The following is a 21,023-nucleotide window of genomic DNA, read 5'->3' on the forward strand; positions in this document are numbered from 1 at the left end:
GTGAGCCGAGATTGCGCCACTGCACTCCAGCCTGGGTGACAAAGCAAGACTCCGTCTCAAAAAAAAAAAAAAAAAAAAAAAAAATTAGCTGAGCATGGTGGTGCATGCCTGTGGTCCCAGCTACTTTGGGGGCTAAGGTAGGAGGATCGCTTGAGCCCAGGAGGTCAAGGCTGCAGTGAGCTGTGATCACGCCACTGCACTCCAGTCTGGGGGACAGAGCCAGACTCTGTCTCAAAAACAAATAAGTAAATAAAAATGTAAAAATAATCCTAGTTTCTGGCCACATGAAAACAGGAGATGGGCCAGAATTGGCCCATAGGTTTAGTTTGCTGACCTCTGTTCTGTGCTATCAAAGAATATACCATATACTCTTCCTGCATTGCACTCATCCCATTAGTAATTAATTATGCATGCAATAGACTTCTTTTTTTTTTTTTTTTTTTTTTTTTTGAGACGGAATCTCGCTCTATCACCCAGGCTGGAGTGCAGTGGCCGGATCTCAGCTCACTGCAAGCTCCGCCTCCCGGGTTTACGCCATTCTCCTGCCTCAGCCTCCCGAGTAGCTGGGACTACAGGTGCCCGCCACCTTGCCCGGCTAGTTTTTTGTATTTTTTTAGTAGAGACGGGGTTTCACCGTGTTAGCCAGGATGGTCTCGATCTCCTGACCTTGTGATCCGCCCGTCTCGGCCTCCCAAAGTGCTGGGATTACAGGCTTGAGCCACCGCGCCCGGCCTTAGACTTCTTAATGCTATCTCCCCAGTTGGAGGTAAGCTCTGTGAGGGAAGGGACCACATCTGTTGTGTTTACTCTTTTTTTTCCTGAGTATCATAGTACAGGGCCTGACCCATGGTATGTGCCCACCAAATGAATGAAGTGATACAGTTTTCTCTGCTTTGAAAGGAACTCAAAGCCTCATGGAGAATGCAGACATACAAACAATTAAATACACACCTAACTAGGTAATGCTGTATTGGAAGGAAGAAGAGTTTGGTTTCTGGCAGGGTGAATTTGAGATACCAGTGGGAAATCAGAGTATGGTGGCTCCTATATATCTGGAACTAAGTGAGTTGAATCTAAGATGTAGATAAGGGAATAAGGTGCTTAAAACAGATGTTAAAGTGGCCGGGTGCGGTGGCTCACGCCTATAATCCCAGAACTTTGGGAGACCAAGGTGGGCAGATCACAAGGTCAGGAGATCGAGATCATCCTGGCTAACGGTGAAACTCTGTCTCTACTAAAAATACAAAAAATTAGCCGGGCGTGGTGGTGGGTGCCTGTAGTCCCAGCTACTCCGCAGGTGAGGCAGGAGAATGGTGTGAACCCAGGAGGCAGAGCTTGCAGTGAGCCGAGATGGCGCCATTGCACTCCAGCCTGGGTGACAGAGCGAGATTCGAGACCATCCTGGCTAACATGGTGAAACCTTGTCTCTACTAAAAACACAAAAAATTAGCCGGGCGTGGTGGTGGGCGCCTGTAGTCCCAGCTACTCGGGAGGCTGAGGCAGGAGAATGGCGTGAACCCGGGAGGCGGAGCTTGCAGTGAGCCAAGATTGTGCCACTGCACTCCAGCCTGGGTGACAGAGCGAGATTCCGTCTCAAAAAATAAAAAATAGGCCAGGTGCGGTGGCTCACGCCTGTAATCCTAGCACTTTGGGAGGCTGAGGGCGGATCACTTGGGGTCAGGAGTTTGAGACCATCCTGGCTAACACAGTGAAACCTCGTCTCTACTAAATATACAAAAAATTAACTGGGCGAGGTGTCGGGCGCCTGTAGTCCCAGCTACTTGGGAGGCTGAGGCAGGAAAATGGCGGAACCCAGGTGGCGGAGCTTGCAGTGAGCCGAGATTGCGCCACTGCACTCCAGCCTGGGCAACAGAGCGAGATTCCATCTCAAAAATAAACAAATAAATAAATAAATAAATACAATAAATACAATAAAAAATTAAAAATTAAAAATAAGAGATGTTAAAGCTACCTGAGGATGCCACATCACTCAAGAGGAGAGGTCACTCAGGGAGAGAGGCTGAATGAGGAGAGGAGAGGACAGAGACTGGAACATTGGGGTAAATTTCTGGGCCAGGGAAGGGGCAGAGATTGGTAGAGATGTTAGAACAGATCCAAGATAGATCTTGTTTTACTGTGATTTGTAGATATGGCATTGTTTCTTATAAACTGCGAGTTTGTGGCAACCCGTGTCAAGCAACTCTATTGGCACCATTTTTCCAAAGGCATGTGCTCACTTTGTGTCCCTGTCACATTTTGGTAATTCTTGCAATATTTCAAACTTTTTCATTATTATTATACCTGTTATAGTGATCAGTGATATTCCTATCAATTAACATCAGTTATGTTACTATTGTAATTGTTTGGCAGTGCCACATACTGCACCTATGAACTTAGTAAGTGAATTTAATAAGTGTTGTGTGAACTTAGTAAGTGTTGTGTGCGTACTGACTGCTCCACCAACTGGCCATTCCGTTTCTCTCCTTCTCCTCCAGTCTCCCCGTTCCCTGTTGCCTGAGACACAACAATATTGACAATAGGTCAATTAATAACCCTATAAAATCCTACAATGGCCTCTAACTGTTCATGTCTCTCACTTTAAATCAAAAGCTAGAGGCTGGGCGCGGTGGCTCAAGCCTGTAATCCCAGCACTTTGGGAGGCCGAGACGGGCGGATCACGAGGTCAGGAGATCGAGACCATCCTGGCTAACCCGGTGAAACCCCGTCTCTACTAAAAAAAAAATACAAAAAACTAGCCGGGCGAGATGGTGGGCACCTGTAGTCCCAGCTACTCGGGAGGCTGAGGCAGGAGAATGGCATAAACCCGGGAGGCGGAGCTTGCAGTGAGCTGAAATCCGGCCACGGCACTCCAGCCTGGGCCACAGAGCAAGACTCCATCTCAAAAAAAAAAAAATAAATAAATAAAAAAAATAAATCAAAAGCTAGAAATGATTAAGCTTAGTGAGGAAGGGATGTCAAAAGCCTAGACAGGCAGAAAGCTAGGCCTCTTGTGTCAATTAGCCAACTTGCAAATGCAAAGAAAAAGTTCTTGAAGGAAATTAGGACAGGCACAGTGGCTCACACCTGTAATCCCAGCACTTTGGGAGGCCGAAGTGGGTGGATCACTTCAGGTCAGGAGTTCGAGACCAGCCTGGCTAACATGGTGAAACCCTGTCTCTACTAAAAAAAATACAAAAATTAGCCAGGTGTGGTGGCAGGCGCCTGCAGTCCCAGCTACTTGGGAGGCTGAGGCAGGAGAATCGCTTGAAATCAGGAGGCAGAGCCTGCAGTGAGCAGATACTGCGTCATTGCACTCCAACCTGGGCAACACAGCAAAACTCTGTCTCAAAAAAAAAAAAAAAAAAAAAAAAAAAAGGCCTGTATGGTGGCTCACGCCTGTAATCCCAGCACTTTGGGAGCTGAGGTGGGCAGATCACGAGATCAGGAGATTGAGACTATCCTGGCTAACATGGTGAAACCGCGTCTCTACTAAAAAATACAAAAAAAAAAAAAAAATTAGCGGGGCGTGGTGGTGGGCGCCTGTAGTCCCAGCTACTCCGGAGGCTGAGGCAGGAGAATGGCATGAACCCAGGAGGCGGAGCTTGCAGTGAGCCCAGATTGTGCCACTGCACTCCAGCCTGGGCGACAGAGCCAGACTCCGTCTCAAAAACAGAAAAAAAAAATGCCAGGCATGGTGGCTCACGCCTGTAATCCCAGCATTTTGGGAGGCCGAGGCGGGTGGATCACGAGGTCAGGAGATCGAGAGCATCCTGGCTAACACGGTGAAACCCCGTCTCTACTAAAAATGCAAAAAAAATTAGCTGGGCTTGGGGGCACACGCCTGTAATCCCAGCTACTCGGGAGGCTGAGGCAGGAGAATGGCGTGAACCTGGGAAGCAGAGGTTGCAGTGAGCTGAGATCTCTCCACTGCACTCCAGTCTGGGAGACAGAGCGGGACTCCATCTCAAAGAAACAAAAACAAAAACAAAAACAAAAAAAAGAAATTAAAAGTGCAACTCCAGCCCGGGCGTGGTAGCTCACGCCTGTAATCCCAGCATTTTGGGAGGCAGGGGCGGGTGGATCACGAGGTCAGGAGTTTGAGACTAGCGTGGCCAAGATGGTGAAACCCTGTCTCTACTAAAAATACTAAAATTAGCCAAGCACAGTGGCGGGCGCCTGTAATCCCAGCTACTTGGAAGGCTGAAGCAGGAGAACTGCTTGAACTTGGGAAGCGGAGGTGGCAGTGAGCTGAAATCGCGCCACTGCACTCTAGCCTGGGCAACAGAGCAAGGCTCTGTCTCAAAAAAAAAAAAAGAAAAAGAAAGAAAGAAAAAGTGCAACTCCAGGAAATAAATGAATCATAAGAAGGCAAAACCGCCTTATTGCTGATATGGAGAAAGTTTTTTGTGGCCTAGAAAGAGGATCAGATCAGTCACAGCATTCTCCTAAGCGGTGATCCACCGTTCCTAGCATATGCCTGTATTTCTTTTCTTTTTTTTTTTTTTTGAGATGGAGTCTTGCTCTGTCGCCCAGGCTGGAGTGCAGTGGCGCAATCTCCACTCACTGCAAGCTCCGCTTCCCGGGTTCACACCATTCTCCTGCTTCAGCCTCCCGTGTAGCTGGGACTACAGCCGCCCGCCACCACGCCCGGCTCATTTTTTAAAATGTATTTTTAGTAGAGACGGGGTTTCACCGTGTTAGCCAGGATGGTCTCGATCTCCTGACCTCGTGATCTGCCTGTCTCGGCCTCCCAAAGTACTGGGATTACAGGCGTGAGCCACCGCGCCTGGCCTTGCCTGTATTTCTTAAAAGGGGAGCAAAGTAGGTATTTTGGTATCCATCTAGTTTACTACCATGTTCCCAGTATTTTACACTGGGCATGGTATTACAGTAGATACCCAGAAAGTCTTTTAATTTAAAATTAAATTGACTCAGCCCCGTGGCTCCAGCCTGAAATCCCAGCACTTTGGGAGGCCGAGGCAGGTGGATCACTTGAGGTCAGGAGTCGGAGATCAGCTTGGCCAACATGGCGAAACCCCGTTTCCACAAAAAGTACAATTAGCCGGGTGGTCGCATATGGCCCTAAAATCAGCTACTCATGAGGCTGAGGCAGGAGAATCGCTTGAACCTGGGAGGCAGAGGTTGCAGTGAGCCGAGATCGCACCACTGCGCTCAACCCGGGGCCACATAGGGGGAATCCCAAAAAAACAAAAAACAAAAAACAATTAAATTAGAACGTTTTAAGAAGCACTACTCAGTACGTGGACCACAGGAAGTGCTCAAAGGAGAAAGAGTAAGCCGTGTGGAAAGAATGCTGCCGAAACCACTGAGGGCAAGGGCTGATGTGCTGTGGTCTGCGACTTGAGTTGAGCCTTGCAGCTTTTCTCTTAGGAAGAGCATTGGATTTCTTTATTCATTGATGTGTACTTTGTCTACTTTTCTCTGGAGGTGCAGAAATCCATCAAAACTGATCTCGGCTCTCAGAGAGCTCACAGTCTGGTCGGGGAAGGCCCTGATACTTATAGAGTAAGAGGCAAACTTACAGTGGGAACACAAGCACAGGGAGGAGCTAGTCAACTTTGAAAGCATCACAGGTGACATGAGATGGGTCTTAAATGTTCAAAGGCACTAGCGCAGAAATTCCGGAGGAAACCAGCCTGTGCAAAACTGATAAACGCTGGGATTCTCAAACTTGTAGGTGGGTAAGAATCACCCGACAGGTTGGTTTAAAATGTAGATTGCAGGGATACACTCCCCAGTAAACTTCGGGTTCAATACCCAAGTAGCATCCATTTTAACAAGCTTCCCAGGAGGCTAGTCAGAAAATCATAGTTACAGAAGGAGGGCTGGGGAGCGGCGGCTTCTGGGTCTCCGAATGAGGGCACATAATGAAAATTTAAAAAAACGAAACCAAACCAACCCCTCCATTTGCGTTGCGCCTTCAGGGTGCTTGAGGCTTTCCTGTGCCTTACTTTGTCGGAGCCTCGCAAAAATGCTGTGGGGTGGAAATTAGGAGTCTCATTTCAAAGGGGAGGAAACAGGTTTAGAGAGGAGGGATGAATTTGCTCAAGGTCACAAAGCGGAAGGGGGTACAGCAGAGACCGAAAATCGGCAGACTCCCAACTCGGAAGCTTTTCGACCAGGTAAGCTGGCCCGGAGTAGGTGGGGCTCAGACTCTCCCTGCAGGCCGGTTCCAAAATGGTGGGGGCAGTGGCGTCAGCAACGCCCCCGCCCCTTCCGTTCACCGCCCTCCTCCATCTCCGGGCCACCCAGGCGGGGGGAGGGGAATGGACCCGAGCAATCCACGTGACTGCCGACAACCGAGCGCGTGACGCAAAGCGGCGGGCCCAACGCTCGCCTTGTCTTTTGGGAAAGGTAGTTCCGGTGGCAGCCAAGTCGGCCAGGAGAGGCGGGCGTAGGACTACATTTCCCAGGACCCAGCGGGTCTACGCCGTCGCCGTCGTCGGAGAGCGGAGACGCTGGGCGCGCTGTGGGGCGGGGGCGAGGTTCGGGCTGGTTGTGCCGTTGCGAGCTGCAGCTGCGATCGCTGTGGTAGGCCCAGGTGAGTGAGCGCCTCTGATGGAAGTTAGGGCAGCTTAACCGGCTCCAGTGGTTTCATCTCTTATCTTTTTTCCCCAGCTGGGTCAAGGGCTCGGGGAAGGCCTGGCGCGGAGTCGCTCCCCCGCGCTTACACCCTGGCCTCTTCTGAGCGGGCTCCACTCTCTCCGGCTCCTCCCCCTCCCCGCCCTTCAGGGCTTCCCCTGGCCCTGGCCTAGCTCCCGAGGCTCTGGGTCGCCTTCTCTCCAGAGCAGCTCTTAGCGCCACTTTTTCTTGCGGTCGGCCTGGGGGCGGCCACTCCCTACTCTTTGCCTTTTGGTCGTATGAACCCCATTATTTGGATTTATTTTCCCGGAACTCCTGTGTGCCCTTCCCCCCATCCAGTCCCCATTGGCCTGGTTCTGTCTTCTCCTAGGGCGCATGTGGCTGCCCCTCAGTAAATGTTAGTATCGCTTCCGTTCTTTCCAGCCTGGTGGCCAAAAAAGGGATAGTCCAAATTTGTCTCCTACGGGAATATTAGAGTTCTCACTTTTTTTCTTGGGCTGGAGCTGAGGCCGGCTTGCGTTCCAGTGGCAGTCGGCGTGAGTTCTGCTTATATGAGGTGACTTATTTTGCTTCTCTTAGCGCCTAAGAAACTTATCAACTTTTGTCTTTGACTTTCCAAATCTTAGGGGTGGAGCATGGCAGCAGAAGCTGGGGAGCAGCAGTGGTGCACAGAAGTTGGAAGCCATCAGTGGCAGTACAGGGTTTATGGGGAATTTGTTAATTGGATTGAAGGGAAAGCCTTTGAGAGTGTAGAAGGACCTGGCAGGAGAGAGGCAGTGAAGCTTCTGTGGGGAGCATAACGGAAGTGTTCTGAACTAGTCAGCCTGGGTTCAAATCTTGGCCCTGCTATCTTTTGATCTGAGGTCAAGAGTCTTCATTTCCAGGTGCCTCAGTTTTCTTATCACTAAAACAGCAGGGAGTAGCAGTGACCCTTTACAGGGTTATTGTGGAAACTAAATGAGACAAAATAAAAGTCACTTAGCCACTGTTACAACTATCATCATTTATATGTTTTCTTTTAGAGTGTGCGCCCAGAGAGGTAAGGCATATATCACACCATTGTTTTTCTTGTCTTTCAGATGACCCTGACTTTTTTCGTTTGTGGAAGTACTGTTGTATTCTGTCCTGTTATTCTAGACAGCCTGACGTGTGTATTAGGATTTAGAAGCTTGTTAAATAGCCAAAACCGGTGGCTGCCATGAACAACTTGTGGAGCAAATCGGGCTCAGTTTGTTCTTTGCCGGGACATGTATTTTGTGAACTAGTGTTCATACGTAAATGATAAGTTTTACTGCCACCATTTGGGCTTAATTGCATTTTGTAAGAGAGTTGTATTGAGGTTTCTTTAATAAGTGATTTGATTAAAAAGCTCTATATCCAGTGTAATTCCATCTCTTTGTTTTTTTTTTTTTTGAGACGGAGTCTTGCTCTGTAGCCCGGGCTGGAGTGCAGTGGCCGGATCTCAGCTCACTGCAAGCTCCGCCTCCCGGGTTTACGCCATTCTCCTGCCTCAGCCTCCGGAGTAGCTGGGACTACAGGCGCCCGCCACCTCGCCCGGCTAGTTTTTTGTATTTTTAGTAGAGACGGGGTTTCACGGTGTTAGCCAGGATGGTCTCGATCTCCTGACCTCGTGATCCGCCCGTCTCGGCCTCCCAAAGTGCTGGGATTACAGGCTTGAGCCACCGCGCCCGGCCCCATCTCTTTGTTTTTTAAACCTTTTAGCACCAGAGAAAGCTCTCCAGTTTTGGAGGTTGATGTTTTTAGTTTTGTAGCCTAGGTACAGTTCAGTTTTAGCAGTGGTGGTGGTAGTAGTAGTACCACCTTAGTGTATTTATGTAATACCAAGTATGTAGGTACTTCTGAATTTGGTTTAGCCTGTAAAATATGGATTACAAAAAGTGTGATCTGTTTTGTTCCGAGGAATTGGAGGGAGGAAGCTTGGAATATTTCTGAGATGAACACAGAGATGGGGAATGATGATTACTGGGAGGGCACACAGACCTACGATTTATTATTATTATTATTTTTTGAGACAAAGTCTCGCTCTGTCACCCAGCCTGGAGTGCAGTGGCACAATCTCTGCTCACTGCAACCTCTGCCTCCTGGGTTCAAGCGATTCTCCTGCTTCTGCCTCCTGAGTAGCTGGGATTACAGGTGTGTGTCACCACGCCTGGCTTATTTTTTTATTTTTAGTAGAGATGGGGTTTCACCATGTTGACCAGGCTAGTCTTGAACTCCTGACCTCAGGGGATCACCCGCCTCGGCCTCCCTAAGTGTTGGGATTACAGGATGAGCCACCGTGCCCGGCCACGATTTATTTAGAATGGATAGTCCTAACCACTAAGCATTTCAGGGCGCCACCCTGTTTCTGTAGGGCATAGTGACATCCTAAATGGAAGGAAGTTTGGTTAATGCTATTCTCTCAAATGCAGGGTTTTGGTGGATTTTTTTCACACATATTCTATAAACATCTAAGATCTGTTCACTATTTGACTCTGATTGGGTAATTTATTCAACAAATAGTACTTGAGAGCCTATCATTTACCAGCTCCTGTTGTCGCCTGTGAATATATTGGGGTACAATGACAGATGAGGTCTTGTCTTTTGGAAACTTAACACAATTGTTGGGGGCGGGGGACACAAAAGGTAAGCAAATAAATTACAAATTGAGAAAAGTAACAGAGGTGTCCAGTTCAAGACTCAGATAGACACTGAAAAGGGGGAATGAATTTCTTTTTTTTTTTTTTTTTTTTTTGAGATGGAGTCTCGCTCTGTCGTCCAGGCTGGAGTGCAGTGGCTGGATCTCAGCTCACTACAAGCTCCGCCTCCCGGGTTCACACCATTCTTCTGCCTCAGCCTCCCGAGTAGCTGGGACTATAGGCACCTGCCACCTCGCCCGGCTAGTTTTTTGTATTTCTTTTTTTTTTTTTTTTTTTTTTTTGAGACGGAGTCTCGCTGTGTCGCCCAGGCTGGAGTGCAGTGGCCGGATCTCAGCTCACTGCAAGCTCTGCCTCCCGGGTTTTTGTTTTTTTTTTTACGCCATTCTCCTGCCTCAGCCTCCAGAGTAGCTGGGATTACAGGCGCCTGCCACCACACCCAGCTAATTTTTTTGTATTTTTAGTAGAGACGGGGTTTCACCATTTTGGCCAGGCTGGTCTTGAACGCCTGACCTCGTGATCCACCTGCCTTGGCCTCCCAAAGTGCTGGGATTACAGGCGTGAGCCACCGTGCCCGGCGACATTGCATTCTTAATCTATGGCCTATGGACTCCAGGGAGCCCGAGAACTCTGTAAAATGTTTTTGAGTAGGGATGCATTTTCTCAAGGAAAATGTGTTCTCCTACCATATTCATTAGAGTTTCAAAAAAGTTAAGAACTACTGTTCTAGACCCTATAATGCAGCTTTATAATCCATAAAAATGTAGGCTGGGCATGGTGGCTCATGCTTATAATCCCAGCACTTTGGGAGGGTAAGGTGGGAGGATCCCTTGAGCCCAGGAGTTCAAGGTATCAGAGAGCTATGATTGCACCACTGCACTCCAGCCTGGGCAATAGAGCCAGACCCTGTCGCTAAGGAAAAAGAAAGGTAATTGCTCAAGGCTTCCCAGGGCAGTAAGAGGCCACAGGTACCCTTTCTAAAAGATTGACTTTATTAATTTTTCAAGGGAACTAATTTTTTTTTTTTTTGAGATGGAGCCTCGCTCTGTTGCCCAGGTTGGAGTGCAGTGGTGTGATCTTGGCTCACTGCATCCTCAGCCTCCCAGGTTCAAGTGATTCTCCTGCCTCTGCCTCCTGAGTAGCTGGGACTACAGGCGCGTGCCACCACACCTGGCTAATTTTTGTATTTTTAGTAGAGACATGGTTTCACTGTGTTAGTCAAGATGATCTCTATCTCCTGACCTCGTGATCTGCCTACCTCAGCCCCGCAAAGTGCTGGGATTATAGCGGTGAGCCACCGCGCCTGGCCTACAGTTTTTTGTTTTTGAGGGTAAGTAGTATGTTTTAATGACGTGCTGTAGAAATCTTAGGTTTTGGGTTGGGCGCGGTGGCTCACGCCTGTAATCCCAGCACTTTGGGAGGCCGAGGCGGGCGGATCACAAGGTCAGGAGATCGAGACCACGGTGAAACCCCGTCTCTACTAAAAATACAAAAAATTAGCCGGGCGCGATGGCGGGCGCCTGTAGTCCCAGCTACTCAGGAGGCTGAGGCAGGAGAATGGCGTAAACCCAGGAGGCTGAGCTTGCAGTGAGCCAAGATCGCGCCACTGCACTCCAGCCTGGGCGACAGAGCGAGACTCCGTCTCAAAAAACAACAACAACAAAAAAAAGAAATCTTAGGTTTTGGCCGGGCGCGGTGGCTCAAGCCTGTAATCCCAGCACTTTGGGAGGCCGAGACGGGCGGATCACGAGGTCAGGAGATCGAGACCAACCTGGCTAACACGGTGAAACCCTGTCTCTACTAAAAAATACAAAAAATTAGCCGGGCGTGGTGGCAGGCGCCTGTAGTCCCAGTCACTTAGGAGGCTGAGGCAGGAGAATGGCGTAAACCCGGGAGGCAGAGGTTGCAGTGAGCTGAGATCCGGCCATCACACTCCAGCCCGGGCGACAGAGCAAGACTCCGTCTCAAAAAAAAAAAAAAAAAAAAAGAAATCTCAGGTTTTTTTTGTCTAGAAGATAGGGGCTGGTTTTGCCCATAGTGAGAAAGCTAAAATTTGGTGAGCCCAATTTGACAAAAATTCATTTGCTAATGTTTTCCTTCATTGAATTTTGTTAACAGTACATATTTTAGGCGTTCCAGAAATGGAGCTTTTTGTTTGTTTGTTTTTTTGTTTTGAGATGGAGTTTCGCTTTTGTTGCCCAGGCTGGAGTGCAATGGTGCAATCTCAGCTCACTGCAACCTCCACCTCCTGGGTTTCCGACCTCAACTGATCCTCCTGCCTTGGCCTCCTAAAGTATTGGGATTACGGGCATGAGCCACTGCGCCCAGCCCCCCCCCTTTTTTTTTTTTGAGACAGAGTCTGTCTGTTGCCCAGGCTAGAGTGCAATGGCTCGATCTCAGCTCACCACAACCTCCACCTCCCAGGTTCAAGTGATTCTCCTGCCTCAGCCTCCCGAGTAGCTGGGATTAGAGGCATAGGCCACCATGCCCAGCTAATTTTGTAATTTTAGTAGAGATGGGGTTTCTCCATGTTGGCCAGGCTGGTCTCAAACTCCCGACCTCGGGTGATCTGCCCGCCTCGGCCTCCCAAAGTGCTGGGATTACAGGCATGAGCCACGGCACCCAGCCCCGGCTAATTTTTTTTTGTATTTTTAGTAGAGATGGGGATTCGCCAAGTTGGCCAGGTTGGTCTTGAACTCCTGACCTCAGGTGATCCACCAGCTTCGGTCTCCCAGAGTGCTGGGATTACAGGCTTGAGCCACCGCGCCCGGCCTAGAAATGGGGTATTTTAAGTGTGCTTTCCTTCAGTGATTGTGTCAGATATATACTCAAAAAATAGTGTTTTTTTGGAAGCGCAGGATGTACTTTCTGCCACACAGTTGAGTATTACCACTGAAAAAAGCATGTATTTAGGCAGATGTTTTCAACCTCTGCCTAAAAAGTTTTATGGACTAAATCCAATCTGCTGATATGTTTTCTTTGGCTCATACAGTGTTGTAAATTTGAATTAGTTGTCCACATTTAAAAAGGAGATTTTGTATAAAAATGTGGATTCAGGCTGCTTTTGAAAAAGCAGATCTGGCAGCCACGGACCTGCTTTTCTGCTTTGCAGCAACGGTCTTTTATAGTTGGGGCATGTCATCTCCAGTTTGCCCTAGACCCTGCCAACCGTCTGACATGTAGCCCTGACATGGACAGAGTGTCAGTGTTTACTATTTTATACCTTTATATTACCTATTTTACATCTTTTTTTTTTTTTTTTTTTTTTTTTTTTTTACCTGTTCTGGTTATATCATAGAGGTCTCTGATACCCCCATTCAAAGTCACTTTGCTGTCTTACATCTTCATTTATCTTTTTTTCCGTCTTGGCACCTTATATCCTTCCTTTGTTTCTTAAAAAAAAAAAAAAAAAAAGATTTTAGGCAGCTTTGAAAGATGGAGTTGATAATCCCAGCGCTTTGGGATGCCGAGGCAGGCGGATCACGAGGTCAGGAGATCGAGACCATTCTGGCTAACACTGTGAAACCCCGTCTCTACTAAAAATACAAAAAATTAGCCGGGTGTGGTGGCGGGCGCCTGTTGTCCCAGCTACTCGGGAGGCTGAGGCAGGAGAATGGCATGAACTGGGGAGGCGGAGCTTGCAGTGAGCTGGGATCGTGCCACTGCACTCCAGCCTGGGCAACAGAGCGAGACTCTGTCTCAAAAAAAAAAAAAAAGAAAGATGGAGTTGAAACAATGGAGGGGAACCCCCAAAACACTGAATTACTTTGTTTCCAAACTGAAGAAACCCAGACTTTCAAAGCATAGAGGCATTGGTCTGACCCCTGCCTGTTGCCTGTGCCTTCTTTAGATGGTACGTGTTCAGTGTCCTCACTTTCGTTCTGCTTGATTTGCTTTATAGCATCTGGAATGTTGTCACTGCGTAGCTTGGCCTGTCTCAGAAGATAGAAGGCCAAGCAGATTTGTTGAATGTCTGCTTGTAAGACTTTTGACTCTTGTCTTGAGGCGTAACAACTAAGGTTATTCTATTATTTTTTAAAATAATAAACTATGAAGTCCATTGCATTGTTTTCAGTAATGCCATGTGATTTTTGTGTGTGTTTGTGAGGTTAACAACTCAATTTCCTTTTTCTCGATTTTGGTAAAAAGGATGGCATGAATAAAGGATTGATGAATGCGTAGAGGTGAGACTGTATTGTAAAGTTAACGAGGAAGTTTCTTTACTCGAGGGCTTTCCATTATATCAGGACTTCACAGAAGATGGTCCCAGTTTATCTAAAGACTATGTCCTAGAGTCTTGACTAATTCGTTTGGCTTGCAAGACTATCGGCTATCAGAAAAAAACTTTTCACATGAATGTGATTGAGGAATTGGTCAGATTCCAGTGTTGGGTTGCCGAATAGAAAAAGAGAATTAGTGGCTGGGTGTGGTGGCTCACGCCTGTAATCCCAGCACTTTAGGAGGCTGAAGTGGGTGAATCACTTGAGGTCAGGAGTTTGAGACTAGCCTGGCCAACATGGTGAAACCCATTTCTACTAAAAATAAAAAAATTAGGCAGGCGTGGTGGTATGCGCCTGTAATCCCAGCTACTTGGGAGGCTGAGGTGGGAGAATCACTTGAATCAGGGAGGCAGAGGTTGCAGTGAGCTGAGATTAGAGGTTGCAGTGAGCTGAGATCGTACCGCTATACTCCAGCCTGGGCAACACAGGAGACCCCGTCTCAAAAAAAAAAAAAAAGAAAAAGGTTAAATTTTTAAATATAAGAAATTCTTGTTTCAGGCATAAGATGACCGTTTACATAGCCTTGCTTTATATACTCAAAGTTCTTACTACGTAAGTGTTAAGGAGTTGCTGTGTCACCTTGGCTTTGGCAGTTTTGATGTATCTTTATATATGTATATCTATTATACTGGGAAATGTCCTGAAAGAGACCTTTGTTGACTCCTCTATAATAGTACTCCTCTTCAAAAACTGTTACTGTTTCCCTCCCCAACCCTACATTATTGCTATATAACATAGTATTTATTTTTAATCTATCGTGTTTCATCCTTCACCTCTTTAGAGAGTAAGAAGGGATTTGTTTTATTCAATGTTGAATGCAGTCCCTACCTAGGACATTGAGTCATGTAGAAGAGGCATAGTAAATATTGATAAAAGGGTGAGTTAATATGGGAATAAGTAAATAAGTGACTTGGTGGCAGTCTCTGGAAGTGCTCCCATTGTCAAGTCCTAGTTCACTCAGATTCTGTTAAGTTAGTTGAAAATAATTTGTACAGTGGTAGGTGAGTAAATTGCCAAGGGGCAAGAGGGTACTTTCTGGAGTGATGGAAATATTCTCTGTTTTGGTTGTGGTGGTGGTTACACAGTATGTTTTGTCAAAACTCATCAAACTGGTTTTTTTTTTTTTTTTTTTTTTTTTTTTTTTTTGAGACAGAGTCTCGCTCTGCCGCCCAGGCTGGAGTGCAGTGGTGTGATCTCGGCTCACTGCAAGCTCCGCCTCCCGGGTTCACGCCATTCTCCTGCCTCAGCCTCCCGAGTAGCTGGGACTACAGGCGCCCGCCACCTCGCCCGTCTAGTTTTTTTTTTTTTTGTATTTTTTTAGTAGAGACGGGGTTTCACTGTGTCAGCCAGGATGGTCTCGATCTCCTGACCTCGTGATCCGCCCGTCTCGGCCTCCCAAAGTGCTGGGATTACAGGCTTGAGCCACCGCGCCCGGCCTATCAAACTGTTTTTTGAGGCAGAGTCTCGCTCTGTTGCCCAGATTGGATGGCCGGGGCGCCGTCTTGGCTCTCTGCAACCTCTGCCTCCCAGGTTAATGTGATTCTCCTGCCTCAGCCTCCTGAGAAGCTGGGATTACAGGCACACACCACCACTCCCAGCTAATTTTTATGTTTTTAGTAGAGACAGGGTTTCAACATGTTGGCCAGGATGGTCTTGAGCTCCTGACCTCAGGTGATCCGCCCGCGTCAGCCTCCCAAAGTGCTGGGATTACAGGTGTGAGCCACTGCGCCTGGCCATTGAACTGTATTCTTAAAGTGTGTACATACATTGTGTGTGAATTAAAAAGTTGATTTGGCAGGGCGCAGTGGCTCACACCTGTAATCCCAGCACTTTGGGAGGCGGAGGTGGACGGATCACGAGGTCAGGAGATCGAGACCATCCTGTCTAACATGGTGAAACCTTGTCTCTACTAAAAATGCAAAAAAATTAGCCGGGTGTGGTGGCGGGCGCCTGTAGTCCCAGCTACTTGGGGGGCCAAGGCAGGAGACTGGTGTGAACCCGGGAGGTGGAGCTTGTAGTGAGCCGAGATTGAGCCACTGCACTCCAGCCTGGGCGACAGAGTGAGACTCCATCTCAAAAAAAAAAATGTTGATTTAAGGCAGGGCGCAGTGACTCATAGCCCAAGCAACATGATGAAACCCCCCCCACCTCTACAAAATAAAATAAATTAAAATAAAAAATCAGCCGGTGTGGTGGTGTGAGCCTGTAGTCCCAGCTACTTAGGGGGCTGAGGCAGGAGGATTGCTTGAACCCAGGAGGTTGAGGCTATGGTGAGCCAAGATTGCACCACTGCACTCTAGCCTGGGTGACAAAGTGAGACCCTGTCTCAAAAAAAAAAAAAAGTTTATAAAAATTTGTTCAAAACCCATTCTATCAAGACTATTCTGTAGAACTGTAGGTAACTATAATAAATAGGTTGTAATAATGATAGTTTTCTGAGTTGTCCTTCTCCTTCAATCAGAACAGTTGTGCATTTATATTTTATACTTTGAGGCTCTGCTTAACATTTCATTTTTTGTTTTTATTTTTATTTTGAGATAGGGTCTTGTTTTGTCACCCAGGCTGGAGTGTGGTGGCGTGATCACGGCTCACCACAGCCTGGACCTCTTGGGCCCAGGGAGTCCTCCCACCTCAGCCTCCTGAGTAGCTGGGACTACAGGTATTCACCACCATGCCTGGCTAATTTTTGTAGTTTTATAGAGACAGGGTTTCACCATGTTGCCCAGGCTGGTCTTGAACTCCTTCCTCAGCCTCCCAAAGTGCTGGGATTACAGGTGTGAGCCATCACACCCTGCCAACATGTTATTTTTAAAAAGGTAAAACTGGTAAGTCCCCTAATACTCTTCTACCCTACCCCAGGGTTTCTTCAAGCAGAGCACACATTTTATGAAAGCCCTGGTGGGGCAGGGAGGTGTCTTCATTTTCTCCCCCCTGCTCACAGACAGATGCCGGTTGAAAAAATTCAGACATTATAGAAAAATAGGTAATGTTGAAAGTAAAAGTTTCTCGTAATGTCATTCTTCAGGCCAGTGTTTGGATATGTAGAAGAGATTTTTACTGTTTTGTCGTGTTGTATGTATATATATCTTTTCCTTTGGTACTAGATGAAGGTATGTCTGAATAGTAAAGATAAATAGGAACCGTGGAGGAGAAATAGGGATATACTTCTTGAATTTGTTTATTATGAAAGCTTAATATTTAGCATCTTGCTTCAGAAGAACTTAAATTGTAAAAGCCCATTCTGATGATTCCTCTTTTCCTTGAAAATTTAGAAGGTGGCATTAATTCTTGGGTTAATGGTGAATGCTTTGTCTTATTCATAGTGTAGAACCTTGCCTCTTCTATTCCTTTATTTCTGTTTCAGTCTTTTTTTTGTTTTTTTGAGATGGAGTGTCACTTTGTCACCTAGGTTGGAGTGCAATGGCACGATCTTGGCTTACTGCAACCTCTGCCTCCCAGTTCAATCAATTCTCCTGCCTCAGCCTCCCGAGTAGCTGGGATTACAGGCGCCCACTACTGCGTCTGGCTAATTTTTGTATTTTTAGTAGATTGGGGGTTTCGCCGTGTTGGCCAGGCTGGTTTTGAACTCGACCTCAGGTGATCTGCCCACCTTGATCTCCCAAAGTGCTGGGATTACAGGTGTGAGGCACTGTGACCAGCCTATTCAATTTTAAATGGACGTAGAAATCTCTGTCTGGCTCCAGTGGGGTTATTGTGATGGTTAGATGATTAACCCAATACCAGGCATGTGGTAGGTATTCAACACATGAATATCATTATTACTTTCTTATTTCTATGAAGATTTTGACACCATAGATACTAATATTATTGTATATGGAAACAAGAAGATAGGTTGTTTGATAGCTATTTGGAAAAGGAAAGTAGTCATAAGAAGTTAAACCTGAAAAGACAATGAGAAACACTCAGAACCCTTAACCCACAGCAGTTGGAAAGAACAAAGGATACCAAAAAGGCAATATTTTAAGATAGTGAAGGAAGGATGGTGTAATTTTTCAATAAATGGTTCTAGAACAATTGGTTGACCGTTTTGAAAATTAGATAATTAATACTGACAAAATAAGTCTTACATGAAAACCAGAGAGATACAGATGAAATTGAGATACCATTTTCTTCCTGAGATTTCCACTATGACAAAAAAAAATGATGATTATTGTCGGTGAAGGTTTGGAGAAATTCTCAGACACTGGTGGTAGCAGTATAAATTGCTGTAGCCTTTTCTAGAGGACAACAGTATGTACTTCGATGAACGCACCTTAAGGATTTCCTATTGAACAGGTCCTTAAAGATAAGAATAATCATCACAATATTATTTATGTAAGTGAAAAATTGATAGCAACCTAAATATACGTTACCATGGGACTGCTTATGGTACATTTTTATAGTGGAATGCTAGGTAGAAAAGAGATGTAGACTGGAAAGTCATGTTTATTGACATAATACAGTGAGTTTAAAAAAAGTCCAGAACTAATACTTTTGTTTGGTTTAAAAACCTTTATGTCGGACTGGGCGTGGTGGCTCACACCTGTAATCCCAGCAGTTTGGGAGGCCGGGGTGGGTGGATCACGAGGTCAGGAGTTTAAGACCAGCTGGCCAACATAGTGAAACCCCGTCTCTACAAAAAATACAAAAAAAAAGTAGCTGGGCGTGGTGGCGGGCGCCTGTAGTCCCAGTTATTTGGGAGGCTGAGGCAGGAGAATTGCTTGAACCAGCGGGGCAGAGGTTGCATTGAGCTGAGATTACGCCCCTGCACTCCAGCCTGGGTGACACAGCAAAACTGTCTTAAAAGAAAAAAAAAAAACCTTTATGACAGACTGGGCGCAAAAACCAAACCTTCCTTCTCTCCGTTTCTTCCTTGATCAGTGTCTATTAAGTATATATTGAACTCTAAAAATTCAGTTCTTCAGTCATACTAGCTATATAGAACTATATGGATATAGGACATTTCATTTTCAGGAAGTTCTAGTAGACAGACAGTGCTGGTATACATTGCCCTTTCTTCCTTTTTTCCCTTCCTTCTTCCCCCTTTCCTTTTCCTCCTTCCTTCTCCCCACTCCAGTCTTCCTTCATCTCCCTTCCCCTGAGCTTAACTGATCCTCCCATTTCCCCCTCCCAAAGTGTTGGCATTACAGGCTTGAGCCACCAATGCGCCAGCCTACCTTGCCTCTTCATATCTTTGTCAGCATCTTCTGCCGGGGTCTCCTAGTACATGCAGTTTTCCATCCTTAGATTTCACAGAAGAGTTTCTGAATTTCCTTTGTCATTTATGTATCACTATTTTCTTTTTTTTTTTTTTTTTTTTTTTTTTTTTGAGACAGAGTCTTGCTCTGTCACACAGGCTGGAGTGCAGTGGCCAGATCTCAGCTCACTGCAAGCTCCGCCTCCCGGGTCACGCCATTCTCCTGCCTCAGCCTCCCGAGTAGCTGGGACTACAGATGCCGCCACCTCGCCCGGCTAGTTTTTTTTTTTTTTTTTGTATTTTTTAGTAGAGACAGGGTTTCACCGTGTTAGCCAGGATGGTCTCGATCTCCCGACCTCGTGATCCGCCCGTCTCGGCCTCCCAAAGTGCTGGGATTACAGGCTTGAGCCACCACCCCAGGCCTGTATCACTATTTTCATATTAACTAATTAAACTCTACTTCTTAGCCCACAATGGACATGTTCAGAATGCACAGAGAATGCTGTTATCTCTGTGCTGAAAGTAAACAATTTGGGGACAGTTTTACTGAACCTCTTAGCTCTGGAGTATGGATATATTTAACTTTTTTTTTTTTTTTTTTTTTTTTTTTTTTGAGACGGAGTCTGGCTCTGTCGCCCAGGCTGGAGTGCAGTGGCCGGATCTCAGCTCACAGCAAGCTCCGCCTCCTGGGTTCACGCCATTCTCCTGCCTCAGCCTCCCAAGTAGCTGGGACTACAGGCGCCCGCCACCTCGCCCAGCTAATTTTTTTGTATTTTTAGTAGAGACGGGGTTTCACCGTGTTAGCCAGCATGGTCTCGATCTCCTGACCTCGTGATCCGCCCATCTCGGCCTCCCAAAGTGCTGGGATTACAGGCTTGAGCCACCGCGCCCGGCCGATATTTAACTTTTATTAGAGTTTCTGTTCTTCAAAAACAATGCCGGGTGTGGTGGCTCACGCCTGTAATCCCAGCACTTTGGGAGGCCGAGGTAGGCAAATCACCTGAGGTCAGGAGACTGAGATCAGCCTGACCAACATGGAGAAACCCTGTCTCTACAAAAAATACAAAATCAGCCAGGCGTGGTGGCGCATCCCTGTAATCCCAGCTACTTGGGAGGCTGAGGCAGGAGAGAGAGAATCGCTTGAACCTGGGAGGTGGAGGTTGTGGTGAGCCGAGATCACATCACTGCACTCCAGCCTGGGGAACAAGAGTGAAACTCCGTCTCAAAACAAACAAAAAGCAGCTAGGTAGGGGCCAGCCGTGGTGGCTCATGCCTGTAATTCCAACACTTTAGGAGGCTGAGGCAGGTGGATCATCTGAGGTCAGGAGTTCAAGACCATCCTAGCCAACATGGTGAAACACTGCCTCCACGAAAAATACAAAAATTAGCTGGGTGTGGTGGTAAGCATCTGTAATCGCAGCTACTCAGAAGGCTGAGGCAGGAGAATTGCTTGAACCCAGGAGGCAGAGGTTGCAGTTAGCCGGAATTGCTCCACTGCACTCCAGGCTGGGCAGCAGGAGTGAAACTCCATCTCAAAAGCAACAACAACAAAAAAACAGGCTGGGCACGATGGCTCATGCCTGTAATCTCGGCATGTTGGGAGGCTGAGGCGGGCAGATCACTTGAGGTCAGGAGTTCAAGATCAGCCTGGCCAAGATGGTGAAACCCTCTCTCTACTAAAAATACAAAAGTTAGCCAGGGGTGGTGGCGGGTGCTGGTAATCCCAGCTACTCGGGAGGCTGAGGCAGGAGAATTGCTTGAACCTGGGAGGCAGAGGTTGCAGTGAGCCAAGATCATACCACTGTACTTCAGTCTGGGTGACAAAGTGAGACTATCTGAAAAAACAACAACTAGGTAGGAACTAGATTCTTTTTTTGTTTTTGTTTTTTTTGGAGACAGCCTTGCTTTGTTGCCCAGGCCTCAGTGCAGTGGCATGAACATAGCTGACTGTAGCCTCAAACTCCTGAGCTCAAGTGATCTTCCTGCATCAGACTCCTGAGTAACTGGGACTGCAGGTGTGTACCACCATACCTGGTGATTTAGCAAATTTTTTGTAGAGACAGAGTCTCATTTTGTTGCCCAGGATAGTCTTAAACTCCTGGCCTGCAGCCATCTGCCCACCTCAGCTTCCTCAGAGTGCTAGGTTTTTTTTTTTTTTTTGAGACAGAATTTCGCTCTGTCGCCCCGGCTGGAGTGCAGTGGCTGGATCTCAGCGCACTGCAAGCTCCGCCTCCCGGGTCACGCCATTCTCCTGCCTCAGCCTCCCGAGTAGCTGGGACTACAGAC

The 21,023-nt window shown here is 47.0% G+C and overlaps 1 protein-coding gene across 4 annotated transcripts in view; it reads left to right on the forward strand.

The window, feature by feature from the left end:
- THRAP3 (thyroid hormone receptor associated protein 3) overlaps positions 1–21,023 on the forward strand; it is a 104,025-nt gene that overhangs the window by 13,144 nt on the left and 69,858 nt on the right. For 2 of the 4 annotated variants that reach the window (XM_050797980.1, XM_050798004.1), the window contains exon 1: positions 6,365–6,562. The exons of 1 other annotated variant lie outside the window; for it this stretch is intronic. The gene's annotated coding sequence lies outside the window, so the exon portion shown is untranslated. Of the gene's footprint in view, positions 1–6,364; positions 6,563–7,026; positions 7,160–21,023 lie in introns of those variants that run through there. One more of the 4 variants, XM_050797983.1, reaches the window with a different exon arrangement.

The sequence above is a fragment of the Macaca thibetana genome, chromosome 1, assembly GCF_024542745.1.
Source record: "Macaca thibetana thibetana isolate TM-01 chromosome 1, ASM2454274v1, whole genome shotgun sequence".
In the NCBI taxonomy this organism is placed as follows: domain Eukaryota; kingdom Metazoa; phylum Chordata; class Mammalia; order Primates; family Cercopithecidae; genus Macaca; species Macaca thibetana.